Source organism: Amblyomma mixtum, chromosome 8, assembly GCF_055824585.1.
Source record: "Amblyomma mixtum isolate Tamu chromosome 8, ASM5582458v1, whole genome shotgun sequence".
In the NCBI taxonomy this organism is placed as follows: Eukaryota; Metazoa; Arthropoda; class Arachnida; order Ixodida; family Ixodidae; genus Amblyomma; species Amblyomma mixtum.
The window spans coordinates 65652126-65666160 of record NC_143019.1 but is presented as its reverse complement, the minus strand read 5'-3'; the positions used below and the strand labels follow the sequence as shown (position 1 = coordinate 65666160).

The 14035-nt window shown below is 49.5% G+C and overlaps 1 pseudogene across 1 annotated transcript in view; it reads right to left on the bottom strand.

The window, feature by feature from the left end:
- LOC149332772 (cysteine-rich motor neuron 1 protein-like) overlaps window positions 1-14035 on the bottom strand; it is a 153083-nt pseudogene that overhangs the window by 15650 nt on the left and 123398 nt on the right. Inside the window, exons 3-5 of the transcript XR_016285260.1 lie at window positions 9360-9529; window positions 1900-2088; window positions 511-678 (exon numbers count right to left, since the gene is read on the bottom strand). The product of XR_016285260.1 is annotated as a cysteine-rich motor neuron 1 protein-like (transcript). The remainder of the gene's footprint in view (window positions 1-510; window positions 679-1899; window positions 2089-9359; window positions 9530-14035) is intronic.

Below are 14035 nucleotides of genomic sequence, written 5' to 3'. Positions count from 1 at the left end.
AAACTTTTTATTTCATCTGCCCACTCAACTTTCTGCCGCTGCCTGCTACGCTTGCCTTTTCATGGTCCAGTTCGTTACCCTTAACGACCATCGGTTATCTTGCCTTTGCATTACATGCCCTGCCCAAGCCCATTTCTTCTTGAATTCAACAAGGATGTCATTAATCCATGTTTGTTCCCTCACCCACTCTGCCCTCTTCCTGTCCTTTAATGTCACACCTATCATTTTCCTTTCCATAGCTCGCTGCGTTATCCTCAGTTTTGAGTTGAATAAGTTTTGCAGTGCCTGCAAGTATAAGAAAATGTGCTTGTTCGACACGCTGGCATCAATACCAGATGACCGGGTTGTGAGGTAATGCAATGTGTAATAGATGTTTCCCAAGCATACACATACTATAAACTTCTGCTGGCTTCTGAACATACAACACATTTCTAACCACTACAGGCTGGCTCTGAGGTCACTCCATTCAAATATGACCAATTTCACAAAACAAAAACTTTTTTTGCTCACTTTCGCAAACAGGGCAGCAGACACCAGGTTTCTTGACGGGGTTGGCACATTTTGTCGAGCACATCTGAGCCTCACATTTGGCTTTGCCCGATATGCATTCACACCAGGTGCAGTCATCCTCCTTCCATCGATCGCCATTGTTGTATAGCCCAGATGACGTCAAGCATGCTGCAAGCAATAACAGTGTGTAACCTTGAGCAGACAAGGGTAAGGAAATGCGGGGCTCATTATGATGAACAAGATCGTCCACTCCTAGTGCGAATGCACGAGCACATGGCCGCGCTCTTTGGAGGGCCACTGCGTCCGACGCAGCTGCACATCGAAGTGAAGTGACAGATGATGCGAAGCACCACCATTTTCACCTGTGCCACTCAGCTGCAATGAGTGGCCATGTTGCATGCAGTGGCCCTCCGAAGTGTACAGCCACAAGCTCGCATGTCCGCACTAAGAGTGGACAACCCTGTAGATGTGAATGAAGCCAAAATTTGCCAAAACCAAAAAAAAACCCTGAGGAATTTTTCTTAACTTTTATCTGTGGTGTTGATCAACAGAAAATAATAACCTAATTTTTTTATGGCCGAAAGATAACTGTTTAGAAATCCAATCAATTATCTATTCAATTATGGACAGCATGTGGTTGTTCTTCTACTTTCTAATTATCTTTTAGCCATAAAATAAAAGCACTATAAATTTTCCACTGATCAACACCAAAAATTTGAAAAAAAAAAAATAGAAGCTTTCCCCAATAGCTATGCTTTCCTTATTTTTGGTTACTGTTGGCTTCATTCAAATGTATTGTGTACCCCTAGTTAACTAAGATCGGGCTTAAGTAATCAAGTGAAACAACCCAGCAAACCAAAAACCTCTCAGAGACATCTAGCTAGACGTCTCCGAGAGCTTTTTGGTTTGCTGGGAACAGGTCATGAGGCTCAGGAGGCTCACACTGAACAATGTTTTATTTGCTATTGTGTAGTCAGCGCAGAAGTGGCCAAAAAAGTTTTACATGCGAAGTGCTGTGCTACACCTTGGCTACAATGTAGCTCGGTCACTACGAAGACACCAATCGGCCCGCGAATTTTAAAAAAACGCGGTTTTTAAAAATTCATAATTGCCGGCTCAGCTCCGAAGACTCATACTTGGTGTGAATGCTTCTTAGCATCATTTCTAAGCACTGAAAACATTTACCAGCGACATTACAAATTCGTTGCATAGTCCCTTTAACGAAGCTAAGCTGAAAAAACTGAAACTGCTGTCCATGATTAGAAATTTAGTTTCTGAAGTTTCTGCACCAGTCTTCCATCATTTTTACCGGAGATAACCAAACTTGTTTAGGCTTAACCAGGGCTTCGGCAAGGACGCTAAGCCTAACCGCGCTCCTGAAATACGTACCGAGACACACGGGGCAGCACTCCCCTTCGGGCTTGTGTAGCGACGGGCAGTGCATGTCGACGCCCTTGCACACGTGGTCATTGCACACCGCCACTCCGTTGCGGCACGAGCAGGTGCCACACTTGGTGTGCCACGTCTCGCCATTCTTGTACGTCTCCTTGCCCACGCGGCACACGTGGTCGCCGATGGCTGCATGCGCGCGAGGCTCATGAAGCACCACTCTGAACACTGCCAAACACGTACAGTCTTTGTCAAAAGTTTAGAGCCCAGGGGGTTTGCTTCTAAGCCTCGCAGTGAGACTCCTGTAACATTTGTGGTAGTCCTACCCATTGGAGGAGGCAGGACCAGAAATCTTCTTACCTTCAGCAAATTTGGAGCACTGGAGATGCATTAAGAACCAGGCAGTGCGCTTCAGAAGCAAACCTCCTGGGCTCCAAACTTTTGACGAAGGCTGTACCTAACAGTCGTCACCCTGCTAGGGGGCACTAAAATTTCGCACAGGAAATAACCAGCTTATTCATTTGTGTATTGAATTGAATTTTATTTTGGATTATCAAAAATCCTGGAGCCCGGAGCTAAAGGCAGATAAATTCTGCCTGACCGGGCCCCGGGCCCCAAACAAAAAAAAAAAACAACAAAAAAGTACAGATATACGTTTACAGCAGCAACACTCTGGGGCAATATTTAAAAATAAACTTACATCAACACAAAATAGCAAATGAATGCGTCCACTGAAGCATGAGACATGCATTGCATGAAACACTACACTGCGGACAAGGCCTTAAACATAACGTATCGAGCAAGAAAACCGCGTTAAATACAAACAGTTGAAAGAAGGTAAAGTTTAATAAGTAACACTTTTAAATGAATGAGCAGTCTTGAAATCCTGAGGCAAGGTGTAAATGAATGGGAGTTTATTAATTGAGACTGAAATCATTTCCCCAGAATGGTTACTGCCTCGGTCAAAGCTATATATGCCCAGGCCGGGTTTCATACTGGATCACGCACAGGGTTCGTTATGCATCGTCAGCATTTCAAATCATTTGACAAGGTGTTAGAAACTCGCTCGAGCTCACTCCTCCGAAAGTGAGGGCATCCACGGTTTCTACAAGGGTCCCGCTACTTGGCTTAGACGCCGACCCCTCCTTTGACAAAGGATGCTGATACCGGAAGCAGAAGGTTTTAATCTTGCCTCTGATGTGCACTCAGCTTCCGAATCCCACAGACCCGCTTAGCATTCGGGTTAATTCTGACTCCATAGGGCCTTTTTTAACGTTATGGGGACGCATTCGTCCCCTGCATTCGCTTCTTCGCAACGCACTCCCCTTAGTTGTGTTACTTTAACTAACAGGGGAGGGCGCTCGCGTCGTAGCAACACCAGCGCCACGGATGGCGTTTTGCTGCGCGCGCGCGGGGGAAGAGCCGGTCCTCTTCTGCTCGGCACCGGGAAAGCACGCGGACATGTCGCGCGCGGCTCCGCTCTTCGCCTTTGCCATCCACCTTTCGAAGTGTATTCCTTCTTTCTTTTTTCTATTTATTGATTGTGTGCATTCCTTCGTGGCTGATTGTCAATAGCACGTTTTCTTTCTTTGCCGCTGTTAAACTCAACTTAGCAATTGTTCAAGAACAATGTATCCACTCCTGCTTTGACTGCCAAGAGGCAGTTGGCAGTATTTGACAAAAAAATAAATAAAATAAATTAATCCTGCCCATGGCCTGAAAGTTAAGCAACATAGTCTCAGCATGGCGGCAGAATTGGGGTAGAGGCTGTACAGAGCTGACTTGGATCTTGTGGCACAAGGTTTCCAAGCCGCATACACGTAACAACCAAGCGCTCTCAGAACATGCATCATTAAATGGCAGGAAGGCCACGTTCCTTTCACGCTGCTCACGTGCATAAGGCATACCAGGTGTCCGCGCGGCTCAACTCTGTGCCACTTGGAACAGGAAAACTCTGGGTACGTTGTAACTAGAGAAATATTATCACAGTCCTTGGCAGCATTAATTGATGGGTGCTAAGTAGCAAGTAAGTTACAAGCCATCGCTTACGTTTTTTTCCGTTTCTGGCGCGTCTGTGTCAATAATTACCGCTGGAACAAATCCAAGCTGCATTCCTTGCGAAGCTTTTTCCTCGTGCGCAACCAGCACTTAGCAAACGGCCTAACAAAACATATGCTAATAAGACGAGCTCAAGTCCGCCTTCAATGATATACGATAGGTAATTAGGTATTTAAGCTAGGCGAGGGAGCAGCGGCGCCGGGATCAGTCCAGACCTTGCGTATCTAAATATTGCGTGCCAAGTACTGTCGAAGTAGCCTACAAATTACGCCAGCAGTTGCATTATTAATAATGACAACAACTAACGCCTCACTTTGCAAGGACTAACTTATACAAATTCTCCTTTTTCCCTAATACAATTGCAGATTGGAATAGTTTGCCTGCTTCTTCCCTCCAGTCTTTTGATATGCTGGAATTAAGTATGTCATGACTATGAGATCTTGCCTCCTGTCAGTTCTTGGGTGTAGGTTTTGGTTGTGTCAGTTTTTTTGTGCTTATATTTTATGTGCAGTAATAACCGCTTCTACTCAATGTGTTGATGTGTTTTGTAACTTGTGCTTTCATGCTTTTTTTTAATTTTATGTAAATGTAAACCACTCCTGCTTGGCCGCTCAGCCCGCAGTACGTTCAAAATAAATAAATAAATAAAATAAATACACAAACAGCAAGTACTCCATATCCTAAAGTTCCGAAAGTCTGGTTCAAAATACTAACAAAATTTCCTGGTACCACTTTTTGAAGACGCCGCCTACGGGCCTTTGGGCGTGTTTTGTAAAAGATTATTATCTCGTTTCACTATTCTTTTACCACTGATGAGTTCCGACACAAACCGTATATGCATCCGAGTATTGGGCCAGTCAGCTTGTGTTACGGAGTGCGGAGCGTGCAACCTATGGGAGTATGGCTCAGCTGCAATGGGTGAAGAACTCTGGTCAAAGTAACACGACTTCCGGGTGACGCTGAGCTTACGTAGTGACTAAGAGCGCGAAATGTGCTAACAATAAAACAATCTGACTGTCATGCACTTCCATATATGTTTTTAAATCAATGGAATGAAAAACATTTTACTACCGTATATTGCCGATTATAAGTCGACTCCGATTATAAGTCGACCCCCCCGACTCGCTGCCCCCTTTGGGCCAAAAAGTTAAAATTTAGGTTGACGCGGCCACACCCTGCGGTCCTAGCTCGCCCAAAAAGTTTCTCAGAAGACCGAGTCATAAAGAAACATTTATTTGTTCACGAGACATCTCGACTCGTAGTCGCTTGTGAGGACGCCGTCGCGATCATCATCTTATGAGCCACTACTGCCACTGGTTTGTCGATAACAAGTGGCTATCGTATTAAAACAAACCTTTGGTGCATATCTAAATTAAATTCAAGTTTTTTTTTAAGCAGATCCACTTTCGCACCGTGTCTGACAACTATTATGGAATTACGAGCGCACGGGGCGTGATATTATCCCCGACTTGGTCGAAATTACTTTTGACCCCGCATACAGTCCAACTAAGACTCCGCATATATGTCGACTCCGATTATAAGTCAACCCCCCCCCCCCCCCCCCCCCCTCCCCAACTTTGGAAGGACATTTAAAAAAAAACATCGACTTATGCGCGGCAATCTATGGTAGCTCCATACAAGTTCTGATTCTTGCGAAAATCTGCGGGGGCGCACCGGACTAGATATATATGCTGGCTGTTTCACCTAAGATGATCTGCTGTTTTTAAAAATGCGTTTTTGGGTTAGAAGAACGCTTTTTAGGCATAGCACAGTCAGTGCCCAGCAAACCAAAAACCTCTCAGAGACGTTTCACGACGTGTCTGAGAGGTTTTGGTTTGCTGGGTGGTGCAGCGCATCAGAACACTGTTAAGAGCTAACTAGCAGGCTGGTTAACTAACATCAGACAGTTGGCTTTTCGACTATTAGTGTTAGTCTCCTCATTTACCGAAGAGCATGTTGCCACCCGTAAGTAATATCCATATCGGTTTTTAGAACTTCGAAAACGCAGTTATCATCGGCACGGCCCAACAAATTTTGCCTATTTCGACTAGTTGCATGCACTGGAGGGGTTGGTTTGCTTGCAAGTTTTTAGAAAGTGCATGCACTTTGTCGTGATCTAGGCAGAATTTGTTTAGCCACAGCGCCGAGGTTAGCTGCCTTTTCGACATTCCACAAACTGATATGGATATCACATACGGCGGGCTACACACCTCGCAATAAATAGGGAGACTAACAGTAATATTTAAAAGGTTGACAATTCATTAGTCAACTGGCCTGCTAGTTATCATGTCTTAGCTGTATTCTCATGCCCTACATGGCTGTCAATGCTATGCCGGAAAAAAGCGCTCTTTCTAAATGAAAGAATTACGGAGGGCACTTAAAACTGCTTACATGCTTTGAATGCGAAAGCATTGTTTATTTATTTTTATTTCCTTTTTATTTATTTTTAACTTTTTCTCTTCCTTTCTAATGACACACCAACTCATTAGCATACAGTCGCATGGCAATGCATATACTAGGTTCACCTTCGTTCGCCCGGGAGCAGCGCTGTTTTGTGGTTTTTGCATAAAGGTCCCTAGTTAAATTCCCCACACTTTCGGAAGAAATTTTTCTTTGATACAACAATGACGTCACCTGAGATATTTGGGACCACTGCTGATAGTGAACTCCGCGGCCGGGCTTTGTTACCGATGAGCCATATTATGATTGCGCATCAAAAAAATATATTTAAAAAAAATTGGCGGGGGCTTAGCTTTGGTTAAGTCTGGTAGATTGCGAAAGCAGGTGTTTTATACTGCATATGCAGCGCCTCTAGTGGGAAGAGCGCGGCGCCGAGTTGGTAGCCCGTCTCTCGCTCCTGGTATGACGTCACGCCATAACGTCACTAGCGCCTCTAGCGGGAGGAGCGCGGCGCGCCGTGCCAAGCGGCTGCCGTTACCCGACGAGCCGAGTTGGTAGCCCGTCTCTCGCTCCTGGTATGACGTCACGCCATAACGTCACTAGCGCCTCTAGCGGGAGGAGCGGGGCGCGCCGTGCCAAAGCGGCCGCCGTTACCCGACGAGCCGAGTTGGTAGCCCGTCTCTCGCTCCTGGTATGACGTCACGCCAAACGTCACTAGCGCCTCTAGCGGGAGGAGCCTGGCGCGCCGTGGCAAGGGGCCGCCGTTACCCCACGAGCCGAGTTGGTAGCCCGTCTCTCGCTCCTGGTATGACGTCACGACATAACGTCCCTAGCGCCTCTAGCGGGAGGAGCCTGGCGCGCCGTGGCAAGGGGCCGCCGTTACCCCACGAGCCGAGTTGGTAGCCCGTCTCTCGCTCCTGGTACGACGTCACGCCATAACGTCACTAGCGCCTCTAGCGGGAGGAGCCTGGCGCGCCGTGGCAAGGGGCCGCCGTTACCATGGAGGAAAGAAAACTAGGAGAGAGTGCGCTCAGCCTCTGCAAGCCATCCTCCTCTGACGCCGCTGCCGAGGGCCCTTTTGCGCACTGACTCTTGGGAAATAGGCCCTCCTCCACAGTTACCAGACTGCCAACCAGCGGTGCTTTTTAGTGAACGTCCGTGCTCCGATGTAGCGCAGAAGCGCAGCGCCTGTGTTGCAGCTTTGACGGAATGCGTACCGTGCTCGAGATTGTCTGAAGGCTCCGCGTCTGTTGATTACACTCTTGAGTTTTTGGGAGCACTGTAGAAAACTGCAGGTAAACTTTTCATCAAAGGGTGCGGCCGCGACCTCAACACTGTTCAACTGTGGTTCATAAAGAGAATGGAGAGGAATTCCTTTCGTCGTTATACACACGGAGCGTTTATTTCAGCGCATGCTATAAGCGGAGAACTCGAGAATAGGCGAAGAAAAAGGGCGAAGTGGCTTCCAGAGCGCTCACGGCGGACGGACGTGTTTAACGAGCGCTCCGGAGCGCTGCGCAAGATTCTATTTCTCGGGCAGGCGGACTTCGACCCGCTCATGGGCCCGCCGTTCTCCGCTATTCTCGAGACACAAGTCGCGTCCAATGCGCTCGCGCACATACGTGGTTCCGACGTGAAATGCAGCGGTGAAGTATTTCTCTCTCTCGCTGCCGAGAGAGAGTGCCGGCGGCTTTACGTCTGCCCCTGCGCGGGGTCTCCCGGCCGCGCTGCGCACAGTCACTTACAAAAAGAAGCAAACTGCTACATAGCCGCGCGCACGTAGCGTCCTGTCTGGGACTAATCGCGCGCGCGGCACACTGCACTAGCGGCCGGGTTGGGGCGCGCGGCCGCGTATACCGTCCGATGTAGCACCCACGGAGCGTTCGTGTCACGCTGCACTACCTGGCGAAGAGCAAGCGGGAAGTCAAGCCCGCCTGCTCGATGAACGCACAGAGGCTCACCATTGTTGTGTCACGGGTGCGCGCACTGCCGCGCGGCCACAGGAGCGCTTCGAGACTGTCCGGGATGATTCCCAGCGCCCTGTAGGCCGCGAGCATCTCGCGACGCGGCTTTGCAGAAGCGTCACAGCGAAGGAGCATGTGCTCCAATGTCTCCATTGCGCCGCAGTCAGCGCACGCGTCGCTCGGGGATGGTGGCCGCTGCGGCGAGCGAGCAGTTTGTGCTCACCACGGAGCCGTCAGTGAACACAAGCAGATGGTCGCGCAGTTGCTCGTAGAGCGAGAGAGCGAAACCGAAATCCGGCTAAGAGCTACCGCTGTCTTTTCACGTGAGGGCCTTTTTCCCATGATGCTTTCCACTATAATTTTTATGACTAGGGTTCAAGATTGTGACGTCATGCTCCCTCCTAGTTTTTTCTTCCTCCATGGCCGTTACCCCACGAGCCGAGTTGGTAGCCCGTCTCTCGCTCCTGGTATGACGTCACGCCATAACGTCACTAGCGCCTCTAGCGGGAGGAGCCTGGCGCGCCGTGGCAAGGGGCCGCCGTTACCCCACGAGCCGAGTTGGTAGCCCGTCTCTCGCTCCTGGTATGACGTCACGACATAACGTCCCTAGCGCCTCTAGCGGGAGAAGCGCGGCGCGCCGTGGCAAGCGGCCGCGCCCGACGAGCCGGGTTGGTAGCCCGTCTCTCGCTCCTGGTATGACGTCACGATGTGACGTCACTAGGCATGGTATGATGTCAGGGGTCATTCTAAAGGTCAAACGTGCCGCTACGCGAAAGGCCGTTCTTGGGAGTAGTATTGCTTTCGCAATAAAAATTGCAGAACATCTTAGGTGCGGTATGTGCGCTGGAGAGCTATCAGTGAATTTTCCAAAGCTAATGCCTTTAGCATTTTCCTCCGAACTGAAAACACTACCACGAAATTTAGTAGATTACTGCTCGCGTTAACCAGGCAGTGATAACAACTGCGTGCTTTACGGAGCCAGAGGTTGTAAATTTAATAGCTCGCGAACTTGGGCTGTTAGGCATTGTTGAAACGCACCAACATCAGTAGAGGTTTGTACGGCCGCGCCCAGTCGGCTCAACTTGCCAGGAACGCATTCGTGGGTGTCGCAGCAGGACCCGGGCTTGCGGTTGCCGGTCTTCACCAGGCGGCGCACCTCATCAGGCTGGCAGTCCTTCCCAAGGCAGTCATTGGGAAGACAGGCACACCTGCGAGCACAATCAATCAATCAATCAAGGCAACTTGGTTGCGCAACTTCAGGAAAAATGTACGAAAAATATACGGCAGAACGTGTGGGAATGCGACAGCACTACTGTCCCTGGGTACATTGTTTATACGTAATGTTAGTACACGCATTAAAGATTTTTTTTATGAGTTTATGAAAACCACAGTGTCGTTTACAGCGTACAGGGTGGTGTCCACACGCGTATGACACTACCAGGAATTCCAGAAGAGGGCAAATACGGGCTGGTTGGTACATGTTTTACGAATTGGAAAAACAGCGCAATCAAAGACGAGACACAATAGAAGGACAAAACACCAGCGCTGGTGTTTTGTCCTTCTCTTGTGTCTCGTCTTTGATTGCGCTGTTTTTCCAATTCGTAATACTACCTGGAACCCTGTGCGATGAACGGTTGCATCACAATATTGATATGAAAGTCTGAGAAGGCGTACAATTGAAGGTGAGTATGTCGTAGGTTCGAATCCCTGTCGCTAGCCAGCCTCCTACTTGACTATATGCTATGTGCAACGAGAAATCGTATGATACCACCCGGAACGATGTACGACAAAAGGTTGCGTAGCAGTTTTGTTACTAAACCAGCAAACCAAAACCTCTCAGAGACGTCTAGCTAGACGTCTCTGAGAGGTTTTTGGTTTGCTGGGAATGTCGGGAAAACTGGCGCTCGCCACATTGAGGTCGATCAGTGGGGAGCATACATAGGCAAACGACATAGGACTGTCTGAAGTGACGGTGCTCGGCTTCCTGTGCGCGTCATACGGCCGCTTGATGACATCACCCTATTTTCTTGCCGTCGCTGGAATTTTCTATACCATCGGCGAATACAAACACAAACATGTCGCCGGCTTTTCTCGTAACGAGACTAGTAATGTTTCCACATTAATATTCTGACCAACAGACTTTTACGACCAGTAGCTGGCCCAGTACAAAGAACGACTTGCATGACAACCACTCGAAACTGTACATTGTAAATTGCGGTGTTTAATGTTTCAAAGGGACACATGGGTTATGAAGGACGCCGGCTACGGCGGCGCGAAATTTCCTCCCACAATCTCCACTGCTTCTCAGGTGACATGAACCAAAAGGTGAAGGCGCTGCAGTGAGCTTTGTCCCCTGCCCTCCTTTAAGAATATGCCTATATGGCACCTATGCTCACGCGAACCGATCATTACTGCTTGGCCATTTGGACGTGATGGTCTGCTGCAAGGACACTGTATCATATTCCAAGCGTCTCTAACTTGCTGTCAAGTTCGCGGCTTGGCCCTTCTCGCGAGTTCCCTTGAACCAAGTCACCAACAGCACTCGGATCAAGATTAAAAAAAAAGGGGGGGGGGGGGGGGGGGGCTTGGCATTTCGCCATCTGGATCCATACTGCCTACAGGCTGATATGGATCACCTTCTCTTAAGGGCCAGCAGGTGAACGCTAGTCTTTCAAGTAACAACATAACGACCGACTCCGTTTGTCCCAGATAATGCCCAGCATGCAGCCATCCCTCCAAGAGGGGTAAACAGGCGAATACCGCTAACATCACCGCGTGGGAACTCGCTCAGCAAGTATAATGCACGGCGGCGACCAACGGCCTCTGTACAGCGCAGTTTGTATACGGCGGAGAAGCCGATTGCAACAGCACACACATCCGTTACATTGTGCACTATCGCAAGTTGGCATCAGCGGACGGAGCGACCGCAGTGCGTGTGTGTGTGTGCGTGTGTGTGTTCGCGCCGACTAGACTGAGCGGTGGCCTGCACCGTCCACACACTCGGCGAGGTCCTGACTGGCGTCCTCCCCTTGTTTCGCCGCACCGGCCGGCCGGCGCGATTAAAGACGCCCATGCGCTTGTTGGCCACCGGGCGCTCCCCTCGCTGCTCGCCCGTACTACGTAATAACATACACAGGGGAGGGAGAGGGTGTACACCGAAGCAAGCGTCGGCGTCCTTGCCCCGGCGTCCTCCAAGGTCGGCCGCCTGCTCGACGACGTGGTGCAAGCTGCACCCCGCCCGAAATGTGGAGCGATGCCGTTGCGATTGTGTGCGCGGACCTCTTCTGTCGCCAGCGTGTCCTAACCGGCAGGTGCTCAAAGGTGGTCGCTCGAGACGAGAGCGCTTAAAATCGTCCGTGAAACTAGTTTCGCTGCGCGTTGTAAACCGGACTAAGACTTTACACAACTTTTAAAAATAGACTTTTTCAGTTGTAAGAGCGCTGTTTTCGGCATAGCACTATCAGTGAAGTAGTACAGTCTTTGTCAAAAGTAACCAGGCTCCATGGTTTGCTCTTCATTCGTATAACAGAGCCTTCACGGCTTCCCTAAAGATCAAAAAGTGCTTTGAAGGTGAGAACAGGGGTTCTTCTTACCATGCCAGAGATTTAGACCTTGAGGGCTGGCATAATAGCTTTAATATACGACTGAGAAGGAAAATGTGCAGCCTAGTTACTTTTGACAAAGACAACATCAGAATACAGCTAATGCGTGCGTTATAACTATAGCAGGCGCTGTGTAACTGATATTGAATAATTAACTTCTGAATTATTACTGTTAGGCTCCCTAATTATTGACAGGTGTGCAGTCCACCGTAAGTAATATCCATATCAGTTTCTAGAATTTCGAAAACGCGGTTACCCTCGGCGCTGTGGCCCAACAAATTTCGGCTACATCGCGTCAAAATACATGCGCTTTCGAGAAGCTTGCAAGCAAAGCAACCTCTCCAGTGCACGAAACTCGTCGACATAGCCAAAATTTGTCGGACCACAGCGCCCAGAGTAACCGCGTTTTCGGAATTCTGAGAATTGATATGGATATATACCCAGGTGAAAATATGAAGTGGGAATTCACCCAATAACCCACTTTCCAAGTGGGTTATTGGACAGGGACCACTTGGAAAGTGGGACCACTTTCCAAATGGTCCCACTTGCCAAATGGTCCCACTTGCCAAAGGGTCCCACTTGCCAAAGGGTCCCACTTGCCAAACGGTCCCACATGCCAAATGGTCCCACTTGCCAAATGGTCCCACTTGCCAAATGGTCCCACATGCCAAATGGTCCAACTTGCCAAAGGGTCCCACTTGCAAGTGGTCCCTGTCCAATAGCCCACTTCAAGTGGTCCCACTTGTGAAATTTCCATCTGAGCTACAGATTTTACTTTAATAAAAAAGCAAGCACCGCTATCCGCCTAATCGGTGCACACCTCTCCTCGTTGGGGTGGTTTTCCTATTCGCCGCGTGGCGCGCCAAGTTGACGCGTCGCGCGTCGCCCATACACGGCGGGTATACACAACACGAGAGTCCCACCGCAGCTTGGCGCCCAGATGTCAACGCCCGTAAACGTCCAGGCACGCAGCGCGGCGGCGGCTTTGGCGGCAATGTCGTTTGATATCGAACGATCTTCCGGGCTTCTTTCGCCCTCGCCGCCTGCATGCCTATGCGTGCGTGTCTTTGCAACCACGAGCACGACGTGCCCGAGCTAAGGTCCCGCTTTCGCGGGCGAGAGGGCACTTAGCGCTCGTGCCTCCCCCCCCCCCCCCCCCCCCCTTGCCTTCCCTTTCGCAAGGCCCCTATAGCTGTAGCTACCTCCACCTCCTTCCTATGCGTTACACGACTGCCCTCTCCGTCGGCGGCTCTATTCGGGCCCTATCGCGTCCGACAAGCTTGTATATATTCAGACGGAAATGTCACAGGGTGCGCAGCACAACAACGCCGGTCGTGTACTCTGCTCCCCTATCAGCCAGACGACGCATGCACGTGCTATAGATGCCGACGTGAACCTCACACTCGTCCTCTGAAAGCGATGCCCTGTTTGTGGCCTTTCGTATGGCGTGACGACTATTTTTCTTTTCCTTTTCTCTTGCCTATACGGGGCACATTTTGAGGCTTTAGATACTCCTCCCAGGGCGCTGGAATGCTTCAGAAATGGCAGTAGTGTACGCAGTCGCTCAGAATTGGGGGGCAAGTAAACAACCGAAGAAATACCAGAGGAAGAGCCTCTGCCGATCTCGGTTCGACAGCTGTTTCCCCTTGCGGCTGACGCGAAAGTTTCACACCAAGGGGGTGCAGTAAGTTTCCAATGATGAGCTGAAACTTCTTTGCGCGTGACGGAATTGGAAGCCGTTATTTCAAATGGAAGTTTGGAATGTGCTTCTTTCCAGGGCACATCACTTTTTACTCCACCAGCTGGTGACACCATATGCCGCCGATGGTGGGGATGTTTGCAGCGCCCAAATGGCTCCCGAGGAAGAAACAACAGCAAACTTTGGATTAGATGCGACATCATTCAGCTCTAACCGTTAATAATAAAAAAGAATCACAACGCGGTCACGAGAGCGTAACGCGAATGTTTGAGCGTTAGCTACGCTGTGACAGAAAATAATTTTTCACAGACATGTTCTGTATTTTTTCTCGCAAAATCGGACAGCCGGAGATGAATCCAGACTTACGCAGAACTGCAGTGATACCCTGCACAGGGTTTTTGGTGGTGGGTTTC